A 27,694-nucleotide genomic window follows, 5' to 3' on the forward strand; every position below is an offset into this window, starting at 1 on the left:
CGAGGTGTGTGTGGTGGAGAGGCTGCACCAGAGCCTGGTATGGAAACACCAACGCCATTGGACAGTAATTCCTACAAAAAGTAGGGGATTTGGCCCAGTACGTCAAGGGCAAAGCCCTCCCCACCACTGGGCACATCTACATGAAACGCTGTCATAGGAAAGCAGCATCCATCGTCAGGGATCCCCACCAACCAGGTCATGGTCTCTTTTCGCTGCTGCCATCAGATAGAAGGTACAAGAACCTCAGGACTACCTCCACTAGAACAGTTACTACCCCTCAACCATCAGACTCTTGAACAAAAGGGGATAACTTTACTCAGCTTCACTTGCCCCATCAGTGAAGTGGTCCCGCAATCATTGGGCTCACTTTCAAGGACTCTTCATCTCATGTTCTCATTATTTAATGTGACTAATTTATACTTGCTTTATCACTGTTTGTTGTCTTCAGCACTCTAGTTGAATGCCCTAGTTGAGCAGTCTTTCACTGACCCTGTTGTAGTTACTGTTCTGTAGATTTGTTGAGTATGCCCACAAGAATGAAATGTACTTTGACCTTTGAACTTGGAGTGTCTGGAGGGAGAATAAATCACTTGTTGAAGATGAAGTAAACGTTATGCACTCACCAATTTAAGTCATCACTTCCTTACATCTCTGATGCTGAAGATGTTGACTGCTTGATGCACGTTGATGCTGAGGATGTTCTACGAGGCTGTGGTGGCCAGTGCTATCATGTTTGCTGTTGTGTGCTGGGGCAACAGGCTGAGGGTAGCAGACACCAACAGAATCAACAAACTCATTCGCAAGGCCAGTGATGTTGTGGGGGTGGAACTGGACTCACTAACGGTGGTGTCTGAAAAGAGGATGCTGTCCAAGTTGCATGCCATCTTGGACAATGTCTCCCATCCACTCCATAATGTACTGGTTAGGCACAGGAGTACGTTCAGCCAGAGACTCATTCCACCGTGATGTAACACTGAGCGTTATAGGAAGTCATTCCTACCTGTGGCCATCAAACTTTACAACTCCTCCCTCGGAGTGTCAGACACTCTGAGCCAATAGGCTGGTCCTGGACTTATTTCCACTTGTCATAATTTACTTATTATCATTTAATTATTTCTGGTTTTATTTTGCTATATTTCTACACTATTCTTGGTTGGTGCAACTGTAATGAAACCCAATTTCCCTCGGGATCAATAAAGTATGTCTGTCTGCCTGCCTGCTTGATCAGTAGACAACCAGTGGTACTGATGTTACTTTGTGCTCATTTTGTTAGTTTTGAGTGGGTGTATATGGGGCACTGCTGTCAGCAAGGACAGGACACAGCCTTAGAATATAGGGACATCCATTTAGAAATTAGGTGAGGAGGGATTGCTTTTGCCAGAGATTGGTGAATTTGCCACAGGCAGCAGTGGAGGCCAAGTCACTGGGTATATTTAAGACAGAGGTTGATAGGTTCTTGATTAGTCAGGGCATGAAGGAATATGGAGAGAAGGCAGGAGAATGAGGCTGAGAGGAAAATTGGATCAGTCATGATGAAATGGCGGAGCAGACTCAATGGGCCAAATGGCCTAATTCTATTTATCTTATGGTCCTATGGTAGTAAGGTAGATAAAGAGCTCCACTCACAAGCCCAACCCACCACACACCCCACACCTCCACCACCACTACTTTGGCATTTCCTGTCAGTTACTTTGCATCCAGACACTCCTGTGTCTAGTGTCAATCTAGGTGTTAAAGCTGTCATATGTATTTGCTATATTTATTGTGTTTTTCTTTATTGTTGTGTTCTTTATCTTGATGTGATTTTTTTTGTGCTTCATAGTATCCAGAGTAATAATTATTTCACTTTCCTTTACCCTGTATACTGGAAATGACTTTGAACAATCTTGAATCAACCAAGCACAGAACAGTTCTTCTTGGGAGAGAACAGGGTATATGAATAAATTTGTGAGCTTTATACATCTTTCCCTGATCACAGGGTACCCTTACTTCAGTTGTAACATCATAATCTCCAGATCAACTGAAATAACCCAAAACGTCCCCGATCTGTACAACTCAGCTACATTCACAAGATGAGAGCAGATTTTCTCAAAAAATGATCAGGCCATAATGACTTGTGTTCCTAAGACTTACTACTGCTAAGATAAATTAATATCTCCCTTCTATGGCTTTGATACCTTTTTAGAAATCTAGTTTTATATATAAATTTATGTCCTGAAAAATGAAAACACCAGACGTGTCATCTTGCAAAAGTGACAAACATTTGAGCAATATCGTCGATTGGACAAGGTTTAACGTTGCATCTGGGGTGCAGCTTTCATTGTTCATTTTGCTGAGCAAACCTTCCCTCCGCTAGCCTGCAGGTGACCCTTGGGCAAGGTGCAGCACCTGCTTAGCCCCCGGATTAGGGTCACCTGGGAGCAGGTGGTGAATGGTTGTATGAGTAGCTGGTTTATTCGGGCTATGACGCTACTGACGCCAGGCAGACAATCTCTGAAGAGCATTGATAATGGCTGGGGTCACCCATCTTGTAAAGACACCGTCCAGAAGAAAGCAATGGCAGACCATCTTTCTGTAGAAAAATATACCAAGAACAATCATGGTCAAGACCATGATTGCGCATGTCATATGATACGGCACATAATGATGATGAAGGTGATGGAGAACTGGCAATATATCTCCAGATCAGGATATTGTGACACTGTGTGGTGACATTGCTACATGCTCTTTATCCTTCTTGGCCATAGACTTGTTGGTTTGATGGAGGTGATACAATAGACTAAGGTAAATTGCTGCAGTACATTTTGTAGATGATACACCATGCAGCTACGTTGCAATGGGGGAGGAGAATTTGAGGCAGTAGATGGTATGCCAAGCAAGCAGACTACTTAATGACATTAAGCTTCTTGTAGCAAAATGTATCCAGGCAAGTGAAGAGGATTCCATCACACGCCTGAATCTTGTCTTGGATAAACTTGGGTGTCTGGAGGTTTGATAGTCTCTATATGATACCCATTTATGCACCCATAGTATGGGAAAGAAAATCACCAAGTGATCAGCAATAATTTAAAGAAAACCTTTCTTCCTAAATCCATTCCTAGATAATTAGATATTTTAGAATAACATTTATCTAGGAATTGGATGCACTTGCACACAGATTTTTTTTTATCCACAGATCATGCATAAAGAAACAATTTGCACTTGTTAGAACCAGCTACCTTTTGTATCACATCGATTAGTGACCATTGAGAAATCGCCCTGGGCATCTCCAGGTATGATTCTGGCACTTACCCAGTGTTGTTGATGCAGTAATAACGTATGAACTTGGGCAGCGCACGCTTCCTCCACTGTCAGCAAAATTTGGGAAACCTACAATTTTGATTGTTAACTTGTGGCAAAAAATAAGAGCACATTGCGCAGATTTCAGAACTAAGATGGCAATTAGAGGAACCACAGTGTCATATTCCTCGCCTTCCTTGTCGGCGCTTAGCATTCTGATTAAAATTTTCCTTGAGCCTTCTTTAAGGAATTGGATGTGGGGAGGCCACAGCTAAGAGGAGCTGTGGGTCTCTTGTGACTCAGGAAATGATTGGGCTGCTGATAGGTGTGGGAATGTTGCTTGGGGAGAGGGTTACTTCATAATGGATTGGGTTATGATCTTCCTCCTCAGCATTTTCCCTTGTCTCTATGCCAGCCCTTTCTGTCATTGAGTGCGGAGTCACTTGATGCCAGTCAGTGGAGCAGTACTGTGATGGATGCTAGCTCAGCAACGTAGGCCCCATATGCATCATGCATAGTAATGTTAATATTTTGTTCTGCCCAATCTTGCAAAGTTGTTGGAGAAATCAGAGTGGGCATTAGTGCTTTAAGCAGCATATATTTTGGACACCAAAAGCGCATGCAATCCAGTAACAAGGAAGACATATTCCAAAACCGAGACAGACCACTTCTAAACATTCTGAGAGCAAAGGGTTAATTTTTGCATCTGTGGTTTTTGTGCTTTGTGGCTGAGGTCCTAAGACGGCACATAAAAGGTTGTTATCACTTTCTTGTCAAAGCAAATCAATTAATCATCTGAGGAATTGGTATTGATTTTTAAAAATATTTTTTTAAATCAGAAAATGCTGGAAGTGATCAGCAAGTCATGCAGCCTCTATGGAGGAAAAATTAGAATTAGCAAAATGTTGGTTCTAGTCTTTCTCCACAGGTGGTCCCTGACCTGCCCTTAAGTTGATCTCGAGCACTTTCTGGTTTATTTCATCTGAGGAGCTTTCTTTTGATTTCAGAAACCTGTTTATGGTCCATGGAAGTCTCATAAACCCTCATAGGGTGATGGAGATTACCCTTACATTTTGTTGAACTCAACTTGTAAGTCTATCTGGAAATCTTCTACAATGTTGAGTGCTTTGTTCATCTTTGTTTGGTCCAGTTTACTCTATCATCTTAACACTGGAATCAGAGGTTTTGGAATTTAAGCTCCATTCCACATCAGCATTAAGCGTGGTGTTTCATCATTTGAAGCACAACTAAACTCAAGTTTTTGTCTTTATATGGAAAATGATTACCATGAAATATTAATATATCTAAATGAATCCCAGTATTTTATAGAGGATTACACCATTGCTTTTTTTAACATGCATACAGGGTGGCACGGAATTGTAGTGGTTAGCACAATGCTTTATAGTACAAATAACCATGGTTCATTTCCCACTGCTGCCTGTAATGAGATTCACAAACAAGAGAAAATCTGCTGATGCTGGAAATCCAGAGCAACACACACAAAATGCTGGAGGAACCCAGCAGGTCAGGCAGCATCTACAAGACCCGAGCGTCCTGTACTTTTTTCCATAGATGTTGCCTGGCCTGCTGAGTTCCTCCAGTATTTTGTGTGTGTCGCTGTAAGGAGTTTGTACGTTTTCCCCGTGACCACATGGGTTTCCTCCTGGTGCTCTGATTCCCTCCCACAGTCCAAAGACGTAGAAGTTGGGAGGTTAATTGGTCATTGTAAATTGTCCTGTCATTAGGCTAGGATTAAATAGAGGGATTGCTGGGTGCCGTGGCTCAAAGGGTCAGAAGGGCCTATTCCACACTGTATTTCAATAAGTAAATAAATAATACTATCCTGTAAGTAACATCAATTTAAGATTTTGTTTTCACGTTATTGCCACCCATACTCACCCACAAGAAGACAACATTGAACATTGCTCATTTTTACAGGACGTAATTAAATTTATGTCATCTAAAGGAGTCAATAAGTTCCATATAGACTACATGGCCACTTTATTAGGTACACCTGTACACCTGCTCATTAATGTAAACATTTAATCAGCCAATCATGTGGCAGCAACTCAATGCATAAAAGCATGCAGACATGGTCAAGAGGTTCAGTTGTTGTTCAGACACAACATCAGAATGGGGAAGAAATGTGATCTCAGTGGCTTTGACCATGGAATGATTGTTGGTGCCAGACAGGGTGGTTTGAGTATCTCAGAAACTGCTGATTTCCTGAGATTTTCAAAAACAACAGTCTCTGGAGATTACAGAGAATGGTGTAAAAACAAACAAACAAAAAGATCCAGTGAGCAGCAATTCTGTGGTGAGAATGCCTTGTTAATGAGAGAGGTCAGAGGAGAATGGCCAGACTGGTTCATGCTGACAGGGAGGCAACAGTAACTCAAATAACCACGTGTCATGACAGTGGTGTGCAGAAGAGCATCTCTGAACACACAACACATCAAACCTTGAAGTGAATGGGCTACATCAGCAGAAGACCACAAACATGCAGGAGGTACTTAATCAACTGGCCACTAAGTGTATTAGCAGAGAGGGGAAATGAGAAAACTTCTCTAAACCCAGAAATTGGACACTCAGTAGATAAATGAAGCTATAAAATGATTACCTGAAGAATTGAAACAATTGCTTGGGTAGCCTGTTTCCACGTGTCTGATCAAGCGACTGGGGTCAAAGAGTCATACAGTCATATAGGTTTGAAATAGGCCTTTTTGCCCATTTAGAACACATCAACCATGAAGTGCCCATATATACTAATCTTACACAAGTCCCATTTTATTCTTCCCAAATTCCCATTGGTTCCCCCCTACACTTACATGAGAAGATTGCACAGTGGACAACTAACCTGCCAAAGCTGGTGTCTTTGTGATATGGAGGGAAATCAGAGCTTGCAGAGAAAAACATGGAGTCGTAGGGAGAATATGCGAACTCCAACAGTACCCAAGCAGCAGTTCTACTTTCTGTGCAACTGTGCCCTATAATTCAAAATTCGCTTTACCCCACCATCCTCTCCAATCGCAATCAACTTTATGAGTAGGTACAACAGTACGGACCCCCAAGTAGCACACAAGGTGAATGGGTAGTTAACCTGCTATTGATTTTGTCAGTTCAAACAAGGTTACTGGTTGGGCAAGTCTTGTGTTTTTCAATCTACAACTGGATTGGACAGATGGAGGCCTCATTTTAACCTCTCTAACTTGATGTTCATCACTCAACTAGTATTGTATGGAGTGTCAATCTTGATAAAGGCACCAAATTCTTTAAATGGGGTTTGAATCCATTGCCCTGAACGCAGTAGTGAGGATGGTACCAGCTGACCCGAATGACTGTTACAGATTGCAAATAAATGTTTTACATTTATCTTTCTAAAGCTCACCACTTTAAACATATGTTCAAGTCTATATGCCAGTATTAGGTTTAAACTAGATCATATGCTTACTAGGCAGCTGCTGCTGATTATAAGCTAATCACCCAGACTGATGCAGGATTGCCGAGAGTCTCCAGCGCTCAGAGATAATGATCACACTCCACGTGCCATGGAAGGGCTCAGGGAAATTCAGAGCAATTAACACAATTAGGATCACTTATCTTTCTCAAGAAATAGAGGAAAATCTTACAACGATATTTCAATCGCTGTGCTGGCCTCAGCCTTAAATCAAAATGTTTTTCTTTCTTTCTGAATCTTCTTGGCCGGTTTGGCTGTCTGAATTTGTGGTTGTAATTGTCAAGACCAACGCAGAACTGACACTCTGTAGAGAGAGTTAAGGGCACCAAGTTCCTGGGAGTTCACATCACGATGACCTCACCTGGTCCCTTAATCTCACCTCCCTGAGCAAGAAAGCACAGCAGCGTCTTCACTTACTAAAGAGATTGAGGAAACGGTGCTTCCCCCCCCCCCCCAACCCCCTCTTACCTGTATTTTATAGGAGCAACATTGAGAAAGTCCATGTCTCCATCTGATAAGGGAGCAGCCAAGCATCTGACCAGAAATTCCTGCAAAGGACTAAGAGAGCAGCTGAGAAGATCATAGGGATCTCCCTACCATCCATCAGGGGCATTTATCAGGAGCGCTGCCTACACAGGGCCTTTACTATTATTAAGGATCCCACCCATCCATCCAACATCCTCTTTGACTTTCTATCATCAGGCAGGAGACTCCAGTGCACAAAGACAAGAACAGTCAGGATGGGAAACAGTCTCTTCCCTCAGGCCATCAGGCTTCTGAACTCCCTGCCGCATCGCATTCAAAGTGTCACTGGTTAATCTATTCTGTACCTTACAATACTTAATTTGTGCACTTTAGTTTGTTTACTTATGTGTTATTCATCTGTAGATTTTATCCTTACTTCCATAAGTTATTACGTTTTGTGTGTGCTATGTATACTGCAATGCTTTACACCCTTGTTCGGAGAAATGTGGTCTCGTTTGAAAGCATACATGTTTATAGTTAATTGACAATAAACTTGACTTGAAATAAATTACAAGTGCAAATGAAGATTGTTCTATTGAATTGATTCTGGGGTTTTTACATAAATGACTCATCCCTTCAGCTTTTTTGTGTTTGCTGATTGAAACTGAGAACTTGTTCTGACTGCTGCTTTCTTTGATAACTGTATAATTGGAAATTCAAAACTGCCAGTTATTTCAACCAAGAGTTACCGACATAGCTGCCTGCAACTTGAGGGTGTGAACACAATCAAATTCTTGAGGCTTTTCGCCACAGTTTTTGCTGAGGCAGGAATGCCACTGTACCGATAGTGTTGTGGTCCCCAACAGCACAGGGAATAAAAGTCATGCTAGCTATTCAGTGTGTATTGCCGTTCAATCAGCTCCTGACAGAGCTTTGGTAACACCACACTTGGAGTACTGTGAAGAGTTTTAGTGACATTGAGACTGATGGATTTCTAAATACCAAAATTGTGGAATATATAACGATAGGAATAGAAAGTAGTGAGGTATAATAACAGTAAGGCTTCTCTGCACTAAAAGGTAAATACTATTCAACATTTGAATTTCTTACTGACAGCATATTAATGTCTAATGTTTCTTGGAACAGCACTTCAAGATTTGGCTGTACTCCAATATTTCCCAGCTTCTTAGCATTTAAACACATTCCTTTATTCTTCTTACCAAAGTGAGTACCTTTACATTTGTCTTTTTCTGTAACATATATCAACAATTTATAGCTAAATAGCGGAGGAGGGGGGGGGGGTGTGAGAGGGGACTGGAAATTTGCAGGTCGGCCATGTAACTAACTGTAAAGAGCAAAGCTTTGGACTTCAGGAAGAGCGAGTCTGTTTGGACAGGCAAGAAAATGGCAAAAGGAATTTTATTCAGCAAAGTGTGAGGTATGCATTTGGGTGATTTCAGTAAGGCAAAGAAGTAATACGCTCATGAAGAGTGTGCCGAAACAGGTACCATGCAGTGTGTGTATATAGATCCTTGAAGACAGCAGGAAAGGGTGATGAAGTGGCCTAAACTGTGTACGGGATTTCCTTTATTAGCAAGACTTGGAGCAGGGAGGCAATGCCTGGACTCTACACAACCCCGGTTAAGGCAATAACTAGAGTATTTCACACAGCCTGGTCGCCACTTTGTAGGGATGATGTGACTGCTCTGTGAAGGATACAGAGGAGCTTTACAAGGATGTTGTCTGTGCTGGAAGAATATAGGTTCATGGGAAGTCTGTATAAGCCAGGGTTGTTTTTCTTGGAACAGAGGGAGCTGACTGGAGGCTTACATTAAGTATAAAAATTATGAGCAGCCTCGACAGAATAAATAGGAAGGGCTTACTACCCCAGTAGAGGTCAGAAACAAGTGACTACACAGTACTGTGCAAAGACTTGGCCACATATATGTAATTAGGGTGCCTAAGACTTTTGCACGGTACTACAGTAATTTTATGTATTGCACTGTACTGGTGCTGCAACAATGACATTTCAGGACATGTGAGTGATGATAAACTGGATTCTGATACGGGACTGAGAGTGGGAAGGGAGACAGAGAGAGGGGAATCATGGTTGGGAAGATACGTGTCTTGCATACTGTTTATACGGATCAAACCATCACACAGTGCATTGAGTTAGAATGAAGTAAAATAATATCGACACAGAATGAAGTATAAAAATTAGAGCAGCGCGGTGGTGTGGAAGTTTGCATTACGCTATTAATGGGCTCAATTCCACCGCTGTCTGTAAGGAGTTGGTACGTTCTCCCCATGACCATGTGGGTTTCCTCTGGGTGCTCTGGTTTCCTCCCACATTCCAAAAACATACGGGTCGGTAATTTAATCGGCCACACGGGTGTAAATGTGTGGCGCAGGCTCGTGCGGCAGGCAGAGCCTGTTGCTGTGCTGTATCACTAAACGAGTTAAAAATGCTGTCTGGTTTACTGAGGCAGCGAGGAGTATAGACAGAGCTCAAAGAGAGGAGGATAGATCCTGTGCCCACAACTCTCGGCACTTTTGTGCGGTCACATACGGAGTAGTTGCCGTGACAAGTCGTCATGCAGCCAGGCAGAATGCTTTCTAAGGCCCATCGATGAAAGTGGATGATAGTTGATGGGAACATTCCGAACCTCTTTAGCCCCCTTGTTCGTCAGTCACTGAAAGTACGCCTGCAGGTACAGCAGGCAGTGAAGAAAGCTAATGGCATGTTGGCCTTCATAACAAGGGGAGTTGAGTATAGGAGCAAAGAGGTCCTTCTGCAGCTGGACAGGGCCCTGGTGAGACCCCACCTGGAGTATTGTGTGCAGTTTTGGTCTCCAAATTTGAGGAAGGACATTCTTGCTATTGAGGGAGTGCAGTGTAGGTTCACGAGGTTAATTCCTGGGATGACGGGACTGTCATATGTTGAAAGATTGGAGCAACTGTGCTTGTATACACTGGAACTTAGAGGGATGAAAGGGGATCTGATTGAAACAATGAAGATTATTAAGGGATTGGACATGCTAGGGGCAGGAAACATGTTCCCGATGTTGGGGGAGTCCAGAACCAGAGGCCACAGTTTAAAAATAAAGGGTAGGCCATTTAGAATGGATTTGAGGAAAAGCTTTTTCACCCAGAGAGTTGTGGATCTGTGGAATGCTCTGCCTCAGAAGGCAGTGGAGGCCAATTCTCTAGATGCTTTCAAGAAAGAGTTAGATAGAGCTCTTAAAGATAGCAGAGTCAAGAGATACGGAGAGAAGGCAGGAACGGGGTACTGATTGTGGATGATCAGCCATGATCACAGTGAATGGCGGTGCTGGCTCAAAGGGCCGAATGGCCTACTCCTGCACCTATTGTCTATTGAAGGAGAGTCACTGGTGACTGTGACATCAATGTAATTGGACTGTTTGTGTGTGTGCATTTCTCCCTTCAATAATTTCAAAATCCTCCTCTTTTTCTAACACTGTTTTGTCAGCGTGTGCACTCAAATATACAGTCTGAAAAAAAATTATTACTGTCTCCTGTATTTCAAAACTTCTCTTCTGTTGTTCAGTCCTGATTTGGAAAAAAATTCCAGGCATGTTATGAAGAAGCAAGGATAACTGATCTGAGTGGAGTGTACATCGGTGCCTGTGTGCACCCCTGGATATAACTTGAATGCAATAGTAAGAGAATGCTGGATTGTCAAGCGTGCATCTTTCAAAAGGAGTTCCTGATGTTCTAAATGCCCTGGTAGTTTTCAGGGGACAGTTGCAACCCACCCCCTACCTCAATTAAAATGTGTATGGACAGATGAACAAATCACTGTATTTACCTAAGAGATTCTGCAGATGTGGAAACCCAGAGTAACAGCCTCAAATTGCTGGAGGAACTCAGCAGGTCAGGCAGCATCTATGGAAGTGAATAAACAGCCGATGTTTTGGGCAGAGCCCCTTCTTTAGGACTGGAAAGGAAGGAGAAAGAAACCAGAATAAAAGGGAGAGAGCTAGAAGGTGATAGGTGAAGCCAGGTGGGTGGGAAAGGTAAAGGGCTGGAGAAGAAGGAGTCTGATAGGAGAAGATAGTGGACCATGGGAGAAAGGAGGGGCAAAAGGGGGACTGATAGGCAGGTAAGAAGAGGTAAAAGGCCGGAGTGCAGAACAGAAGAAGAGGGAAGGGGGAGGGAAAAAATCGCCGGAAGGAGATATCAATGTTCATGCCATCAGATTGGAGGCTACCTAGATGAAGATAAGGTGTTGCTCCTCCACCCTGGGTGTGGCCTCATCGCGGCACAAGAGGAGGCCACAGACTGACATGTCAGAACAAGAATTTGAATTGGAATTTAAATGTTTGGCTACCAGGAAGTTCCTTTTCTGGTGGATATAGTGGAGGTGTCTGATAAAGCAGCCACCCCCCCCCCCCCCCCCCCAATTCAGATTCCGCCTCACCAACATAGAGGAGGTGGCATCAGGAGCACTGGATACAATAGATGACCCCCAACAGATTCGCAGGTGAAGCGTTGCCTCTCTTGTAAGGAGTTTTTGGGGCCCTGAATGGAGGTGAGAGAGGAGGTGAATGGGCAGGTGTAGCATTTCTCTCGCTTACAGGGATATGTAGAAGGAGGAAGATCAGTGTGGGGGGGGGCGGGGAACGAATAGACAAAGGATCATAGAGGGAGCAATCCATGAAGAAAGCAGAGACTGGAAAGTTATTGCAAGGATAGAGGAATGGCTGACAGGCGGGAGGCAGCAATTGGGAATAGAGGGGGCCTTTTCTGGATGGCTGCCAGTGACTAGTGGTGCACTCAGGGGTCAGTATTGGGGCCGCTACTTTTCACCATGTTTGTCAATGATTTGGATAATGGAATTGACGGCTGTGCGGCAATGTTTGTGGATGAGATGAAGATAGTTGGAGGGGTAGATAGTGCTGAGGAAGCAATGCAATTGCAGCTGAACTTAGACAAATTGGAAGAATAGGCAAAAATGTGGCAGATGGAATACAGTGTTGGGAAATTTACGATAATGCATTTTGGGAAAAGTGCATTTTGTGAACTATTACCTAAATGGGGAGAAGGTTCAAACATCAGAGGTGCAGAGGGACTTAGGAGCCCTCGTGCAAGGCTCCCAGAAGGTTAATTTGCAGGTTGAGTCAGTGGTAAAGAAGGCAAATTCAATGTTAGCATTTATTTCAAGAGGAATGGAATCTAAAAGCAAGGAGAGGCTTTATAAGACACTAGTCAGGTCACACTTGGAGTATTGCCAACAGTTTTGGGCCCCATATCTCAGAAAGGATGTATTGTCATTGGAGAGTGTCCAGAGGAGGTTCATGCGAATGATTCCGGGAATAAAGGGGTTAACATATGAGGAGCATTTGGCAGCTTTGGGCCTGTATTCACTGGAATTTAGAAGAATGCGGGGGGATCTCATTGAAACCTACCAAATGTTGAAAGGACTAGGTAGGGTGGATGAGGAGGGAATGTTTCCTATGGTGGGGGTATCCAGAACTAGAGGGCACAGCCTCAAAATTGAGGGGTGACATTATAGAGCAGAGGTAAGGAGGACTTTTTTTAGGCACAGAGTAGTGAATCTGTAGAATGCTCTGCCACAGATTGCGGTGGAGGCCAAATCCGTGAGTATATTTAAGGCAGAGGTTGATAGTTTCCCATTCGGTTAGGGCATGGGGTTGAGTTGGATCCGGGATCAGCCATGATGGAGCAGCTGAATGGCCAAATTCTGCCCCTATGTCTTATGGCCTTATGATCTAATGATGGGGAGAATGTAAGGATTTGTTTGTTGGTAGGATTCCATCGAAGATGGCGAAAGTTGCAGAGAATGATGTGTTGGATGTAGATGCTCATGGGATGGTCGGATAGGACAAGAAGAATTCAATCTCTGTTAAGGCGGTGAGAATAATGCAGATGTCTGGGAAATGGAGGAGATGTGGGTGAGGGCAGCATCAATGGTGGAGGAAGGGAAACACTGTTCTTTGAAGGAGGAGGACAACTCTTGGATGAGCTGGAAAGGAAAGCTTCATCTTGTGAACAGATGTGGTGGACACAAACAAACTGAAAAAAGGGGAATAGCATTTTCACAGGCGATAAGGCGGGAAGAGGTAGAGTCGAGATAACGGTGGGAATTGGTAGGTTTATAAAAGATGTGGATTGACAGTTTGTCTCCAGAGATGGAGACAGAGTGATCGAGAAAGGAGAGGGGGGTGTCCTAGTGAATTTAAGAGCAGGGTGGAAGTTGGAGTTAAAGTAGATGAAATTGATGAGCTCAGCATGGCTGCACAAAGCAGCATCAATGCAATTGTCATTGTGGTGCAGGAAGAGTTGCAGAGTATTACCAGGGACATGGACTGTTCTACATAGCCAGTGAAAAGCCTGGCATAGCTGGTTCCCATGCAGGTGTACCTCTTGAGTCTGGAGAAATTGTTGAGGCTGAGGACCAGCTCTGACAGATTGATGAGGGTGGTTGGAGGGGGGGGGGGGGTGATCTGGTTGGATCTTTTGTTGAGAAAGAAGCAGAGAGCTCTAAGGCCTTCTGGATGGTTGAGAGAAGTGTATGGGTTCTGGGCACCCACCGTGAAATGAGGCGGTCAGGGCCAGGGAATTGGAAGTGGTTGAGAAGATTGAAAGCATGTGAAGTGTTGTAGATGCAGGTGGGAAGGGGAAGAACCAAGGGGGATAGAATCGAGTCAAGGTATGTAGACACAAATCCCTCGGGCCAGAAGCAGGCCTACCCGGACAGTCAGGTTTGTGGGTCTTGGGTAGGAGGAAGAAACGAGCAGTGCTGGGTAAGAGAACAATGAGTTTGCTTAACCAATTATTTATTCTGTGTATTACTTATGGGAACATGCTCGACAAAAGTTGTCTGCCAGGCACCACTACAACAGAGTAATGACTGCAGTTCAAAAGTAACTTGTGAAATTCAAAGTGCTTCAGAATGTCTGTGTGGAAGGTAATGTATGAATCCACAAGCTCTTCCTTCAGAAATTATGAACTGTCACATAAAAGACAGGATCGCTTTTGTTGGTCTGCGCATTTCTCTTCTCTCTGTGTTTACTTAACATCCCTGCACTGGGTGGTGTGACTCCATTGTAAACAGCTATTTAGCAATGAAGTCCTGTGGGTGAGATCAGGAAGGGCATGATTAATAATAATGTAAGCAAAACCACACTTAAACAAAACCAAAGCGGCTCCAGTCACATGTGGCAAGCTGGGTATAAAGAGAAAAAATAAATAAAACAGCTGAGTAAACATTTGGGAGAATACCGATAAATTGGTGCTGACACTAGGTACGTTTGAACTGCAAGTGACCAGATACCACTTGTTCAGTCACTGAAGTGGATAAGGAATCTTTGATTCCAGTGAAGCTGGTCCCATGAGTGAGAAGGTGGGGCTTGGGTGGTGCCAGGAGAATAAGTCCCACGACAAAAGGGGGTTGGTGGGGATTGGGTTGGGTGGGGGGGGGGGGGGGGGAGGGAGGGAAACGGGACCAGTAGTTTTCTGTGGAAATGGGTTGATCCTAGAAGGAGCAGACCACACTGAATGGCAGGGTGGGAATATCTGGACTAGGAGATCATCGCTATTGTGACAAGCAGGCAGCGATGCGTTCACACCAGAATCATTACCTGTGTGAGGATAACAAGAATGTCTCCATTAATGCCACTCCTGAAAGCTTATGCCCATTCTAATTTGAAATTATACTACTGTTCCCTCACTATAGTTCAATAAAGTTCAAAGTAAATTTATTATCAAAGTACATATACAAACCTGAGACATTTTCTTGCGGGCATACTCCATAAATCCATAGAATAGCAGAAGCAATGAAAGACCGCACCCACTAGAGTGACCAACCAGTGTGCAAAACTGTGTAAGTACAGAAAGAAAGAAATGATAATGATTAATAAGTAAGCAATAAATATCAAGAACATGAGGTGAGGAGTGTTTGGAAGTCAGTCCATAAGTGGTGGGAACATTTCAATGATGGGGGGAAGTGAAGTTATCCCCACTGGCTCATGAGCCTGGTGGTTGAGGGGCAGTAGCTGTTCCTGAACCTGTTGGTGCGAGTTTGAGGCTCCTGCGCTTTCTTCCTCAACTCGCCGGATGAACTCAGCAGGTCGGGCGGCATCCGTTGAAACGAGCAGTCAACGTTTCGGGCCGAGACCCTTTGTCAGGACTCAAGAGGGAGGTGGGGAGGAGGGTGGAAGGTGCCAGGTGAAAAACCAATCAGAGGAAAGATCAAGGGGTGGGGGAGGGGAAGCAGGGAGGGGATAGGCAGACATATACCGTCTGGGTAGTCTCCAGCCCCTTGGTACGAACATCAAATTCTCCAACTTCCGGTAATTCCCTCCCTCTCCCTTCCCCCATCCCACTTTCATTCTGCCTCCTCTTCCAGTTGTCTATCACCTCTCTCATGATTCCGCCTTCTTCTACTACCCATAGTGCTTTCCCCTTACATTCCTTCTTCACCTTTCCTTCCTATCCACCTCCCTGCTTCCCCTCCCCCACCCCTTGATCTTTCCTCTGATTAGATTTTCACCTGGCACCTTCCACCCTCCCCCCACCTTCTTTACGGGGCCCCTGCCCCCTCCCCTCTTCAGTCCTGACAAAGGGTCTCGGCCCGAAACGTTGACTGCTCGTTTCAACGGATGCTGCCTGACCTGCTGAGTTCATCCAGCTTGTTTGTACGTGTTGGTTTGACCACAGCATCTGCAGTGTACTTTGTGTGTGCTTTCTTCCTGACGGCAGTGGTGATGAGAGAGCATGTCCTGGGTAGTCGGGGTCACTGCTAATGGATCCTGCTTCCTGCAACAGCGCTGACAGACTTCCGTCACCAGGCACACAGCACACATTCAAGAAGAGGACTTCACCACCACCTTCATTAAAGCAGTGACGATGACCTTGACACCAAAACCTGCCGCCATTGATGGGTGCAGTGAATCACTAGCAAAGACTGATAATATATTCGAGAAGCACATAAAGTGCTGGATGAACTCAGCAAGTCAGTCAGCATGCATGGTGGGGGGGGGGGGGCACTATTTTGGGCCAGGACCGGAGAGGAGGGGGGAAAAGCCAGAAAAAGGTAAGGGGGGAAGGGAGGAGTACTGGTTGGCAGGTGATAGGTGAAAGCAAGTGAGGGGGGAGGTGGGAGTTCTTTTGATTTTGGAGATACAGCATGGTAACAGCCCATCCAGCCCAATAGCCCCTGCTGCCCAATTATAGCCATGTGACCAATTCGCCTATGAATCTGCGAAGTTTGGAGCGCAGGATGAAACCGGAGGACCCAGAGGAAACCCACGCAGCAACAGAGGTGATATACAGACTCATCACGGGCAGCAGCAGGAATTGAACCCCAGGCCGTTGGCGCTGTAACTGCTACACCACCCTGTTGTCCCAATGAAATGAGAATGTGAGAGGTAAAGGGCTGAAGAAAATAGGATCTCTTAGAAGAGGACAGAGGACCATGGAAGAAAGGGAATAGGAGAGTCACCAGAGGGAGGTGATGGGCAAGTGAGGAGAAGAGAAGGGGTGAGAGGGGAAGCAGAATGGGGAATGGAAAAGGAGGGAAGAGGGAGGTGGAGGAGATTTTACCTTTGCAATCTTTGAAGCTGTGCATAGAAAATTAGAGGGAGAAGCGCTGTCGACGTTTCGGGCCCAGACCCTTTGTCGGGACTTCATAGTCCTGACAAAGGGTCTCAGACCGAAACGTCGACAGTGCTTCTCCCTTTAGATGCTGCCCGGCCTGCTGCGTTCCACCAGCATTTTGTGTGTGTTGCTTGAATTTCCAGCATCTGCAGATTTCCTCTTGGTTGCCATAGATAATTAGAGTTAGTTTGAAACTGGGACTTCAATGGAAGCGTTGAAAAACTGAAGATGTGGGAAATCTAAAGAAGAAACAAAAATACTGAAAAATAACAGTTCAGACAAGATGCGTAGAGGGAGGGTTGGAGTTAAGTGGAATTTTAGTTGATCACCGACTGGGGACAGTGAGAAAATAAGCACGTTTTTAAGTTGTTGAGAGGGAGTAGGAGGAGAGAACAACAGATGTACAATACTGTGTAAAAGTCTGAGGCATATATATATATACGTAGTTAGACTTTTGCACAGTACTGTGTTTGTCAATGTGGCGGGAGCAAAGGATGCTGGGAATGGTGAGGGTGGAGCACTGCAGCAGGGGTGTGGGACAGGTGGCAGAGAAGGAATGCCAGGGGCAGGGGGTGGTACGGGTGCAGACACACCCAGCCCTGAGACACCAGGCAAATTCACTGGATTCCAAACAATCGTAACATCAAAACAGCGATCTGTCGGTCTCCCTTGTGCTGGGAAAGGTTGACACCAACCGCTCTGTCCCTTGCTACTGAGAGAGCGAGCCTGTGGCACGTCGGATTGTCGGGCGAACAATAGTTTTTGTCGGGCAGCAGATTGTGGTCTCCCTTTGGGGGCTCTGCTATTATCTGCTTGGTGGGTGGTGGGCATTGATGCTTCCTGCTAGAATAAGTAGGGGAGGGGGAGTGGGAGGGGTGATGCTTTGCTGCTGCTTGTGCATGGGAGGAGATGGGGTGGACTTTCGGGTTCTAACGTTTCTCTGTCATTTGTCCATTGGGCTTTTCTTCTGTTTCTGTTTCAGGGATGTCTGCGAAGAGTATGGATTTCAGATTATGTATTATATACATTCTCTGTTAGTAAATGGAACCATTGAAACATTAAATTGGTTTACTGATCATTATGGAATGTTTGATTGTGCCTCCCACTCCCTTCCCCTTTTCCAAACCATGATTCCCCTTGCCCTGTCCCCTTCCCAATCTCAGTCCACAATAGAGACCCAAATCCGAATCAGATCTATCATCATGCACGTACAGTGCGTCATGAAATTTGTTTTTTTGTTGTGGCAGCAGCACAGTGCAATACATAATGAGAGGGGACTTGATAGAGGTCTACAAGATTATGAGAGGCATAGATAGGGTGGATAGTCAGCACCTGTTTCCCAGGGCACCAATAGCAAACACCAGAGGGCATAGGTACAAAATTAAGGGAGGGAAGTTTAGGGGAGACATCAGGGGTAAGTTTTTTACACAGAGGGTTGTGAGTGCCTGGAATGACTTGCCAGGGATGGTGGTGGAAGCTAAAACATTAGGGGTATTTAAGAGCCTCTTGGACAGGCACATGGATGAAAGAAAAATGGAAGGTTATGGGGTAGTGTGGGTTTAGTACTTTTTTTTTAAAGGATTATATGGGTCGGCACAACATGGAGGGCTGAAGGGCCTGTACTGTGCTGTAGTGTTCTATGGTTCTATAAAATTACTACAGTACTGTGCAAAAGTCTTGGGCACCCTAGCTACATACATGCACCCAAGACTTTTGCACAGGACTGCACCTCACTCCAACCCAAACAACACCTAATATAGAGCTTGGCCTCCCATCTAGGCCTGCCTATATGTATTAGATTCAGGTCAGATATCAAGTACGGCATGTCATTAGTCTCAGGCTAGATCAGGTCACGCCTGCTCTTTGTAAGTAATTATCGTGTACCAGTCAGGTTGGAGAGCACTAGAATCTCTAGGCCAATTTAAATAGCAAATATGTTGGTGGTGGTGACTTAAATGTGGATTGCATGTTAGGATTCTAGTTTCAGAGCCAGAATGCTCCATATTTTGACCCTACTGGAAAGACCTTGTCGAAACCTCCAGTGCAATATTGAGGAAGTGCAGTGCTGACACATACTCTACCACTTGGCTGCTCCCTCTGCTGTATGAAATACCCCGGTTCACAACTTCAGAGGGGATCAAGAGAGTTATCCTGTTTATCTGGAGAACATTTCTAACACTGACGTTCTGGTCATTATTACACTGCTGTCACAACTAATAAAATTCATGTAACGTGCAGTAAGAAGTCGTAAGTATTTTCTTAGGTGTCCCTTTCTTTAAGATGTTGTTCATCATCAGAGATCCATAGAACCATAGAACATTAAGCACAGAAACAGGCCTTTTGTCCCTTCTTGGCTGTGCTAAACCATTTTTCTGACTAGTCCCACTGACCTGCACCTGGCCCATATCCTTCCATACCCCTCTCATCCATGTACCTGTCCAAGTTTTTCTTAAATGTTAAAAGTGAGCCCGCATTTACCACTTCATCTGGCAGCACATTCCACACTCTCTGTGTGAAGAAGCCCCCCCTAAAGTTCCCTTTAAACTTTTCCCCCTTCACCCTTAACCCATGCCCTCTAGGTTTTTTCTCCCCTAGCCTCAGTGGAAAAAGCCTGCTTGCATTCACTCTATCTATACCCGTCATAATTGTATATACCTCTGTCAAGTCTCCCCTCATTCTCCTGCACTCCAGGCAGGTAGAAGGTACAAGAGTCCTAGGACTCTCACCACCAGTTTCAAAAGGTTTCTGCCCCTCAACCATCAGGCTCTTGGATAAAAGGGGATAATCTCACACAACATCACCTGCCCCATCTCACAGCCAATGATCTCACTTTAAGAGCTCTTCATCTCATTACCTCATGTTGTCATCATTTAGTTATATTTGCATTTGCACAGTTTGTTGTCTTCTGCACTCTGGCTGATCTTTTATTGATCCTGTTACGGCTACTCTTCTATAGATTTACAGAGTATGCCCACAGGAAAATGAGTCTCAGGGTTGTATATGGAGACATATTTGTATTTTGATAATAAAATGTACTTTCAACTTTGAGCTTTGATTTGTCTCTCCATTTGAATTTGAAAAAGCAATGCTCCCTCACTGTCCCAAACAATCTGTCCACTCACTCTCTCCAAAACCACAAGTACCCAGCAGACATGGTTGATTTAAAATTGCTGCAACCAATCTAGTGTAATCTGTGCTCTACTCAATTTATCTGTTTTGTGAATGACACTGTTCTCTAGCTGCTCGTGTACACAAAATAATATCTCTTCAGCTTAGCCCGCAGAAACAGAGGATTGTCAAGATTTGAAGATCTATTCATAGTGACAAGTATTTGTAAATATGGCCCAGTACAGGGTTAATTCAATTTCTGTTAAAAAGAAAAGGCTTGAAATGCACAACAGACCAGTCAGCATCTGTTTAAGAATATGGTACACTTGTATCCCCATTGTCTGACTTTCCGTTGACCATATCTTCATCAGGCTTTTCATATTGAAACTGTCCATATAAACATTTCATTTGGATGTTCTCAGGTGTATATTTTCACATTAATGAAGTTGGCAAAAATGTATTTGTTGATTGGATATGGGCATTACCAAAAGTCTCCATTTTTATAATTTTTGAAGCATTTTTTTTGGAGATACTGTGCGGAATAGGCCCTTCTGGCATTCAAGCCATGCCACCCAGTAATCCCCAATAACCCATTTTTAAGCCGAAACTAATCACAAGACATTTTACAATGACCAAATAACCTTCTAACCAGTACAGTTAACCTGTAGAAAATGCACACATTCCATAGGGTGGATGTACAGACTCCTTATAGAGGATGACAGGATTGAACTCTGAACTCTGTTGTTCCTCCCCCCCCCCCCCCGCCAAGCTGTTACAGCGTTGCGATAAATGCTAGGCTTCCGTTTGCTCCTGAACTGAGGAGCATCAACAGTGAGGTGTCTAGAGTCATTTATAGGCCAGATTGCCAAAGGGTAGCAGGTGGATTGGATGAGTTTTTATGATAATCTAGCTGTTTACTGCGTGTGATTCCAGATTTTATGAATTTTTGGAACTTAAACTCTTGGCATTTAATCTCACATCTGCAGTTCATTGGTCCAGAACTGTGGCTGGTAGTCCAGTAACTTAACCAGTATATTGTCAAACCTTGACCTGTCCCAACAAACCCTCTCACCCCAACCTCAGCCTGTGCACTAAATCTTATTTACTGATGGTAACCAACTTGAAAAAGACAGCTTAATTATTCTTGTGTCAACACTTTGTGTGTGTTCTAGTAAGGAGTTCTGGCCAAAAAGTTGATTTGTCCTTCTCTTTCCATCTGGGGAAACTTATATTTGATGAAGGAAATGTATTTACAACCTTTCACTTTTATTTCTGGTTTCCACTGTTTGTGTGATGATTCTTGCCAGTACCTTGCTCAAACCGCTGACTCGTTAATGGCTGCTGCTTGCCTGACTTTTAAATGGCTTAGTCTTGGATAGATGATGCGCCTGTTTTCCCGAGGGAATTAGAGAGCGACTGCTGACCTTAAGGACAGAGGGTGAAAACAGGAAGAAGCAGGGCAGAAATGAGCAAGGGGGCAAGAGAAAAAGTGAGACTTGTGGCTTTGTAGGCAAGCATAAAGTTGTTGATTGCCTCCTCTGCTGGTGCTGGTGGTTACGGTGCCCTAGCAGAGCAGTGAGGGTGAGTGCCTTGGTATCTGACGTGCTGGCAAGACGCAATGTTTCAGTACTCTCTGTCCTCTGCACCAGGGTTTTATTTATTTATTCATTGAGATACAGCACAGAGGAGGCCCTTCTACCCTTCAAGCCACGCCACTCAGCAACCTCCTGATTTAATCCTAGCCTAATCACGGGACAATTCACAGTGGCCTAATTAGCCAACCAATTGGTACGGATTTGGACTGTGGGAAGCACCCAGAGGAAAGCCTCACGGTATTCCCAGTGGCGGGAGTTGAACCCAGGTCGCCTGCACTGTAAAGCGTTGTGCTAACCACTACGCCACCGTGGATTTGAGGGCCGGCAGTCTGCTCTCCCCTCGTGGTATCAGGATGCCCTTGCCCTCACATGTAAATGGCCCAAAATATTTGCGATAGACTCAAATCTGCAGTGGAGACTGCACTGCCCGCATTCCTGCCCCATCTTCTGCAATATAGAGTATCTTCTTTCGGCTGAAGTGTGGAACGGCTGTGCATCTTTATATCATCAGTTCAAAACAGGAGGCTTTGCGTGCACCAGTGAGATTATAGTTTCAATACATGACAATTTGACCCATGTTGTTCATGTGATCAGACTGGTAAGATGTTAGAAAACAAGAACTTCAGCTATGTTCAGATCCAATACATCACATGCCTATCCCTCACTGATTGTATCTACTGTTTATTTTATTTGCTTGTACATTACAAGCCACTCAAGGAATAATTTACTAAAATTGTTTATTATTATGGTTTTGTTTTGATTGTGGAATTGGTTATAGTTTTAAACTGAATTTAATAGACAAAATGGTCCACAACTTTTGGTTTAAAATCTTGTTTTATTTTGTGGCAAGCCTGACTCGTAAAAAGCCCAGGAATTTTACCGTGCCAGGACTGATATGCCCATTTTAGCTTGCAGCCCTTATGAATGGTCATGGTGTCGAAATCTCTTGTAATAGAGACGCAATGTGAGGAAGGTTCAGAGGTCAAGCCCGGCTGATGTGATTAGTGGGAGTGACAGAATGCGCTTTCAAACCACTCAGCAGATCTCCGAGAGAGGGGAGAGACAGATAAAATTTCACCGGCGCAGGGAGAGAAAGGGATGAAGAGCTGGTCAAGAGGGCAGAAGGCTCTGCCTCTGTTGCCGAACATAGGGCTAAGTACAGCTCTGTGCTTACTGGAGTTGTCTGTGCCTTACAGTAGTTTCAAAGTTATCTATCTGGAGACTATTCAAACAAGTCCAGCACTTGAGGCCCACAGTAGCAGAGTTCCACAACTTTAAGTACAAACACAGGTCAGCAATTTCTGATTTTATTCTGAATACTATTTGAGGAAGAATCTTACATTACCCGTGTGTCATTTTTTTAAATAATCCTTGTGTTTTAATTTTATTTTCTTTTACAAATGACAAACTTCATTACAAAAACTAAGAGAAAAGGATTTATCTTTGATATGGCAGTTCAGTATATAAAGAGTTACTGGTTTTAGGAGCACCTTAACTTTTTAGCGAAAGTTTTGTTTTGCTTTGTGGCTTTTATTTTTGATGGATGCTATGTCCTGAATGTCCCACAATAATAAAACAGAACTAGTTCTCTTTTCGTTCCACCTTGGGGCCTTAGGCATTAATTAGCATAACAACAGTGTACTGTGATTTTAGACTTTCTGTAAATCGTTAGAAATGGAAGGAACTGATTAATGTAACTTCTCCACGTGCATACAATGCATCCTAAAATGGGGCATCTCTGAGAAAAGAAAGAGCAGATTGTGGACACTCTTATCTCAATGAGGCCCTTATTTCAGGGTAGTTTTATGGTGTACTTGAAGATTTCAGGCTGGACCTTTAGTAAAGGAAGAGACCGCAGGAGAGAGAGAGAGAGAGCAAGATTCATTTGTGGGTGTAACATGAAGGAAGTGGGAGTCTAGTAGTTGAGGTAACATCCCATAGGGTCATTCTCCAATTCCATAGTGTCACTGAAAATTTGGAAGGCATAAGAGAAGCAGCTAAATTGGGGACCAGTTTCAAACTGTGGAAATGCAGGTGAACTGTCAAACAGGAGAGCCAAAGATGTTCATCCTGTCATCGTAATAATGGAGAATCCTTGTCTTTTACATTGTAACACAGAGCAAGAAAACCCAACTCTTTTAGAACAGCTCAGGGTCCTTTTGCAGTGTTCTAACACTATCAGGCCAATGATTTGTGAGGTGATTTGTGAGGTTTTTTGCGAGGACACAAGACATTTTTACAAGTTTTATTTTGCTTGACAATGCTCTGTAGTAAATCTGACAAATTCATTGTTTTATATGTATCACTGTGATGGATTTTTTTTGGCATTCTAAAATACAGAATATCTGCTGAGGGGAATAATTTGTTGCTATAAGTTTGCTCTGTGAAAAGCTAGTTTTGAACCACTCTTTGTTTTCCCTTTTCTTGAGAGTCTTTGAAATTAACTGAAGAACTGAGCAAGGTTTGGGACACAAAGGGCAATGTCTACATTGCTAGACAAGGGAGCCTCCTGGTGGCCATAATAAATAATTACAACCAAAGCATAAACACTTCAATCCCATTCCAGGTTTGAAAGGAGGGTTCTGGTTACACATGTGTATGGGAAACTGAATTAACCAGTTCCAAAGACTTTGATCCTTCTCTTATATCATGGAATTTAGGAAGGACGAAAGCGTCCTGAACTTGTTGCCCAACAAAGTTAAATGAGCAGTGTGGAAGTCACTGACCAGCTGAGGGTTTCTGCTCTGAGCAGAACAGGAACAGGTCACTGATCCACTTCCCTTTTGGGTGACTACAATGACTCAATTTCCTGCACTGTCATTGTATATCATGTCTGTGAAAAAACTGATCAGAATTGGGGTGAGAACTGAGTTAATAGTCCAGTTCCATAAGCACTAATCTATTGTGTATCAAATCCTCCTTACCTCTCACTAAATATTTTGTTGTCTTGCCAACAGGGTGCCTAGAGGCAAAGAAGCAATGCTGTGGCAGCATTGAATGCTGCAATATGGGCTAGAGGCACTGATTGAGTAGCTGAGGAATTAATCCATTGGTCCCCATTTCCGCAATCCTTTCATGCTGGGGTGGGAATTCCAGATTGTGTGCCCAGCACTGATTTCTCTCCTGGTATTGTTTCTATGTCACAATCCTGATATCAACTGGGGTAGCATTTCCTTTGAAAATTAATCAGAAGTTCAGGTTCCTGCTGGCCCCCCACAAGGCCTTCATGTGACTCCTTTCCACAATGAAATAAGGACCCAGAGCTGACAAAATCAGAGGTATAAGAGCAGCTCTACCCAGAACCAATGGAAAAATAGAATAAAGATCTTGTTCTTGCATTTCACATCAGATAATGAACACTGAGCTGAAATGAATATGGACTCTTCATTCTTGCGTTTTATATTCTGTGTTTTCACGCCGTTCTTTCTTGTCGTTCGTGTGATTTGTTTTTCTTGCATTGGGGGGCAGGAATGGTTGATCTTTTTTCTTTTAATGGGTTCCATAGTTTCTTCTTTCTTGGTTTTCTTTGTTTCGTGGCTGTCTATGGGAAGACGAATCTCAGGGTTGTATACTGTATGCCTACTTTGATAATAAATTCCTTTGAATTCCAATATGCTGAACTCTATATCATGCAGGCATAATAACAACAACACCTTACACTGATAAAGGTGCTTAACTGTCTTTACTGGCTACCTCTTTTTACATTCTTATGCAGATTCCCTTCAGCTCACTGCCCTTCCCACTTTCTCTGCTACTTAGATTTTCTTTCCTTGTTCTTTCTTTCTCTCTCTCTCTCTCTCTTTCATTCTCTCTATCTCTGTCTTTCTCTCTTTCTATCTTTCTTTCTCCCTCTCATTCACTCTCTCTATCTTACTCTATTTCTATCTCTTTTTATCCCTCTTTCTTTCTTTCCATCTTTCTTTCTTTCTAAGAATCAGAATCAGGTTTGACATCACCGGCATATGTTGGCTTTCACCTAATGGGTTTCGACAGGAAACAGTAACTTCTTTTCTTTCCACAGATGCTGACTGACTTGTTGAGTTTTTTTAAATTCTCTGTTTTTATTAAAGATATATCCTTTTTAGCATGCAAACCTTGAATCATTGGTTTGCATCTTACCTGTTCTGCCTTCTCCACGCCCCCAGGGTTATTTCCAAGTCGGACTCTGTTTCTCTTTTGTGATCCAAGAGATGTTTGTTGACAATCTGAACTCTGTTGAGATTGCAAGAGATTTGGCTGCCCCAGTCTCCCCCAGACGCTGAATCTTTGGCAGTAGCTCTTCTCCGTAATGCCAACTGCAGCTGCAACTTGTATGTCGTGCTCACTTCTGATTGTTTTCAATGTCTGCGTGTTTGTATAAGTGTGCTTGAAGTTTGCATTTGGTGGATATGTGTCTCAGTGACCGTTGTCTGTGGAGAAGAAAATGGAAATAGTCTTCAGCAAGAGCGTAAATTAAGAAAAAAGAACCAGCAATTCCTTTAATTTCCAGTATCCCCAATTTTCCTAATTAATCTGGAGGACAAAACTTGGGCTGGCCATGCCTGGTTTATACTCCTGCCTGAATTTAGCTTTGCCGTATTTGTGGGTGGAAGGGTTGTGGGCAGGGGACTGTCGTTTCGTGTTGTGTGCATTGTTCAATGTTCTTGTGTTGTTCAGACTATACTAAAGCACTTTCTATTTATTTCCCCCAACAAATGCTCAACGCAAATCCCAAGGGCAAAAATAAGCTCTGTTAACACTTAGCAGCTGATGTAATTGTTTTGACTTGAGTTGCTTTTTCTTTTCCTGACCATTTTTTTGCCTCTAGACTATAACCTTCAAACCGTGGTTCTGACCTTACGGCAAAGCAGAGGGAGGTCTGCAGGGTCGCAGGGTGTTTGGTTGGGGGGTGGGGGGGGGGGCGGTCAACAAATTTCAGTTCAACTCCTATCAAATTTCTGTATCTGTTGAATTCATTTTGCACTATTGTGTTGCAATAGACTTTTTAAAAAGCATTTCTGTGATGGTAATAATTTTCATTCAAGTAATTATTTTGAAGATTGGGTTTGGTACTTCAGAAGCATGTTTGTGTGCGCAATGAGACCTCCACAGTGGGACATCTTGCCTTTAAACTTGTAGACGGATCAGTATACGGTAACGGTCTACTTACTCGTCACCAGGATATTTTTCTTTTTTTGATTGGTCTATCAATTAGAAACTTATTCCTCGGTGGCTTGAAATGCGGCATTATGAAGCATTTTTGTGTCTTCTGGACAGCAGTGCTGCATTTAGCCAAAGTGCAAGAAGCAGTTAATGATTGAAGAGAGGCTTTAGTATCTGTGTTTGTCGTGTTAGTCCTTTCGGGGGTCTGTGTTACTAACTGACTTACTGGTGTTCAGGGCAGCAGTGAAGGTCTTCCATCTCCGTCCGTATAGAAAGATTCTTCATTGCTGTCTCCGTAACAACTGGGGTTTTTTTGACGTGCCAGGGTTGTTAGCCCTGAGTTGAACCCCCGAACCTGGAGGGCCAGTGAACCACTCTTAGTCTGGCCTCTACCCTTTGACCTGTTTGGCATGGGTGAACCTGCCAAGACCCACAGCACCAAGCTCTGACTCCGGCTAACGTAGCTCTCTGGGTCATTGAGACGTGCAAGCCCCCAAACCCTATGGCAAATTTGTGGTCCACTTTGAAGTCTGTGTTAGTACTGCCATTTTGGATTCTTTTAGCGTGGTGATTGTGACAAAGGACTCTTTGACTTAACTTAAAGACTAGTTTTACCTGCCACGTGTGCATCAGCACATACAATGAATGGCGACACTTGTGTCAAATCAAATCAGCGAGGATTGTGCTGGGCAGCCTGCAAGTGTCCCCATGCTTCAGGCACCAACATAACTCAATAACTCTAACGCCATTGGAGTGTGTGAAGAAAGCGGAGCACCTGGAAGAAACCCACTGGAGAAAGTCAAAGCTCTTTACAGACCGCGGTGGGAATCGAGTCCTGATTGGTGATCGCTGGGGCGTTGTAATGTGTTTGCGCTAACCGCTACGCTAACTGGCCCATAAATTAAATACCTTAGTCGCCAGCGGTGGATGGAAAACCCGCTTGTTACAAAATGACAACTAGAAGTCAAGCATCCAGCTGAGAGCTGATGAACATTTTCTGGATAAC

The 27,694-nt window shown here is 43.8% G+C and overlaps 1 protein-coding gene across 11 annotated transcripts in view; it reads left to right on the forward strand.

Annotated features, from left to right (window-relative positions):
- prdm16 (PR domain containing 16) overlaps positions 1-27,694 on the forward strand; it is a 716,934-nt gene that overhangs the window by 600,853 nt on the left and 88,387 nt on the right. The window contains exon 1 of one of the 11 annotated variants that reach the window (XM_073032149.1): positions 22,685-22,836. The exons of the other annotated variants lie outside the window; for them this stretch is intronic. The gene's annotated coding sequence lies outside the window, so the exon portion shown is untranslated. Of the gene's footprint in view, positions 1-22,684; positions 22,837-27,694 lie in introns of those variants that run through there. 11 annotated transcript variants of the gene reach the window in all.

This window comes from Hemitrygon akajei, chromosome 29 (genome assembly GCF_048418815.1).
Source record: "Hemitrygon akajei chromosome 29, sHemAka1.3, whole genome shotgun sequence".
NCBI lineage: Eukaryota > Metazoa > Chordata > Chondrichthyes > Myliobatiformes > Dasyatidae > Hemitrygon > Hemitrygon akajei.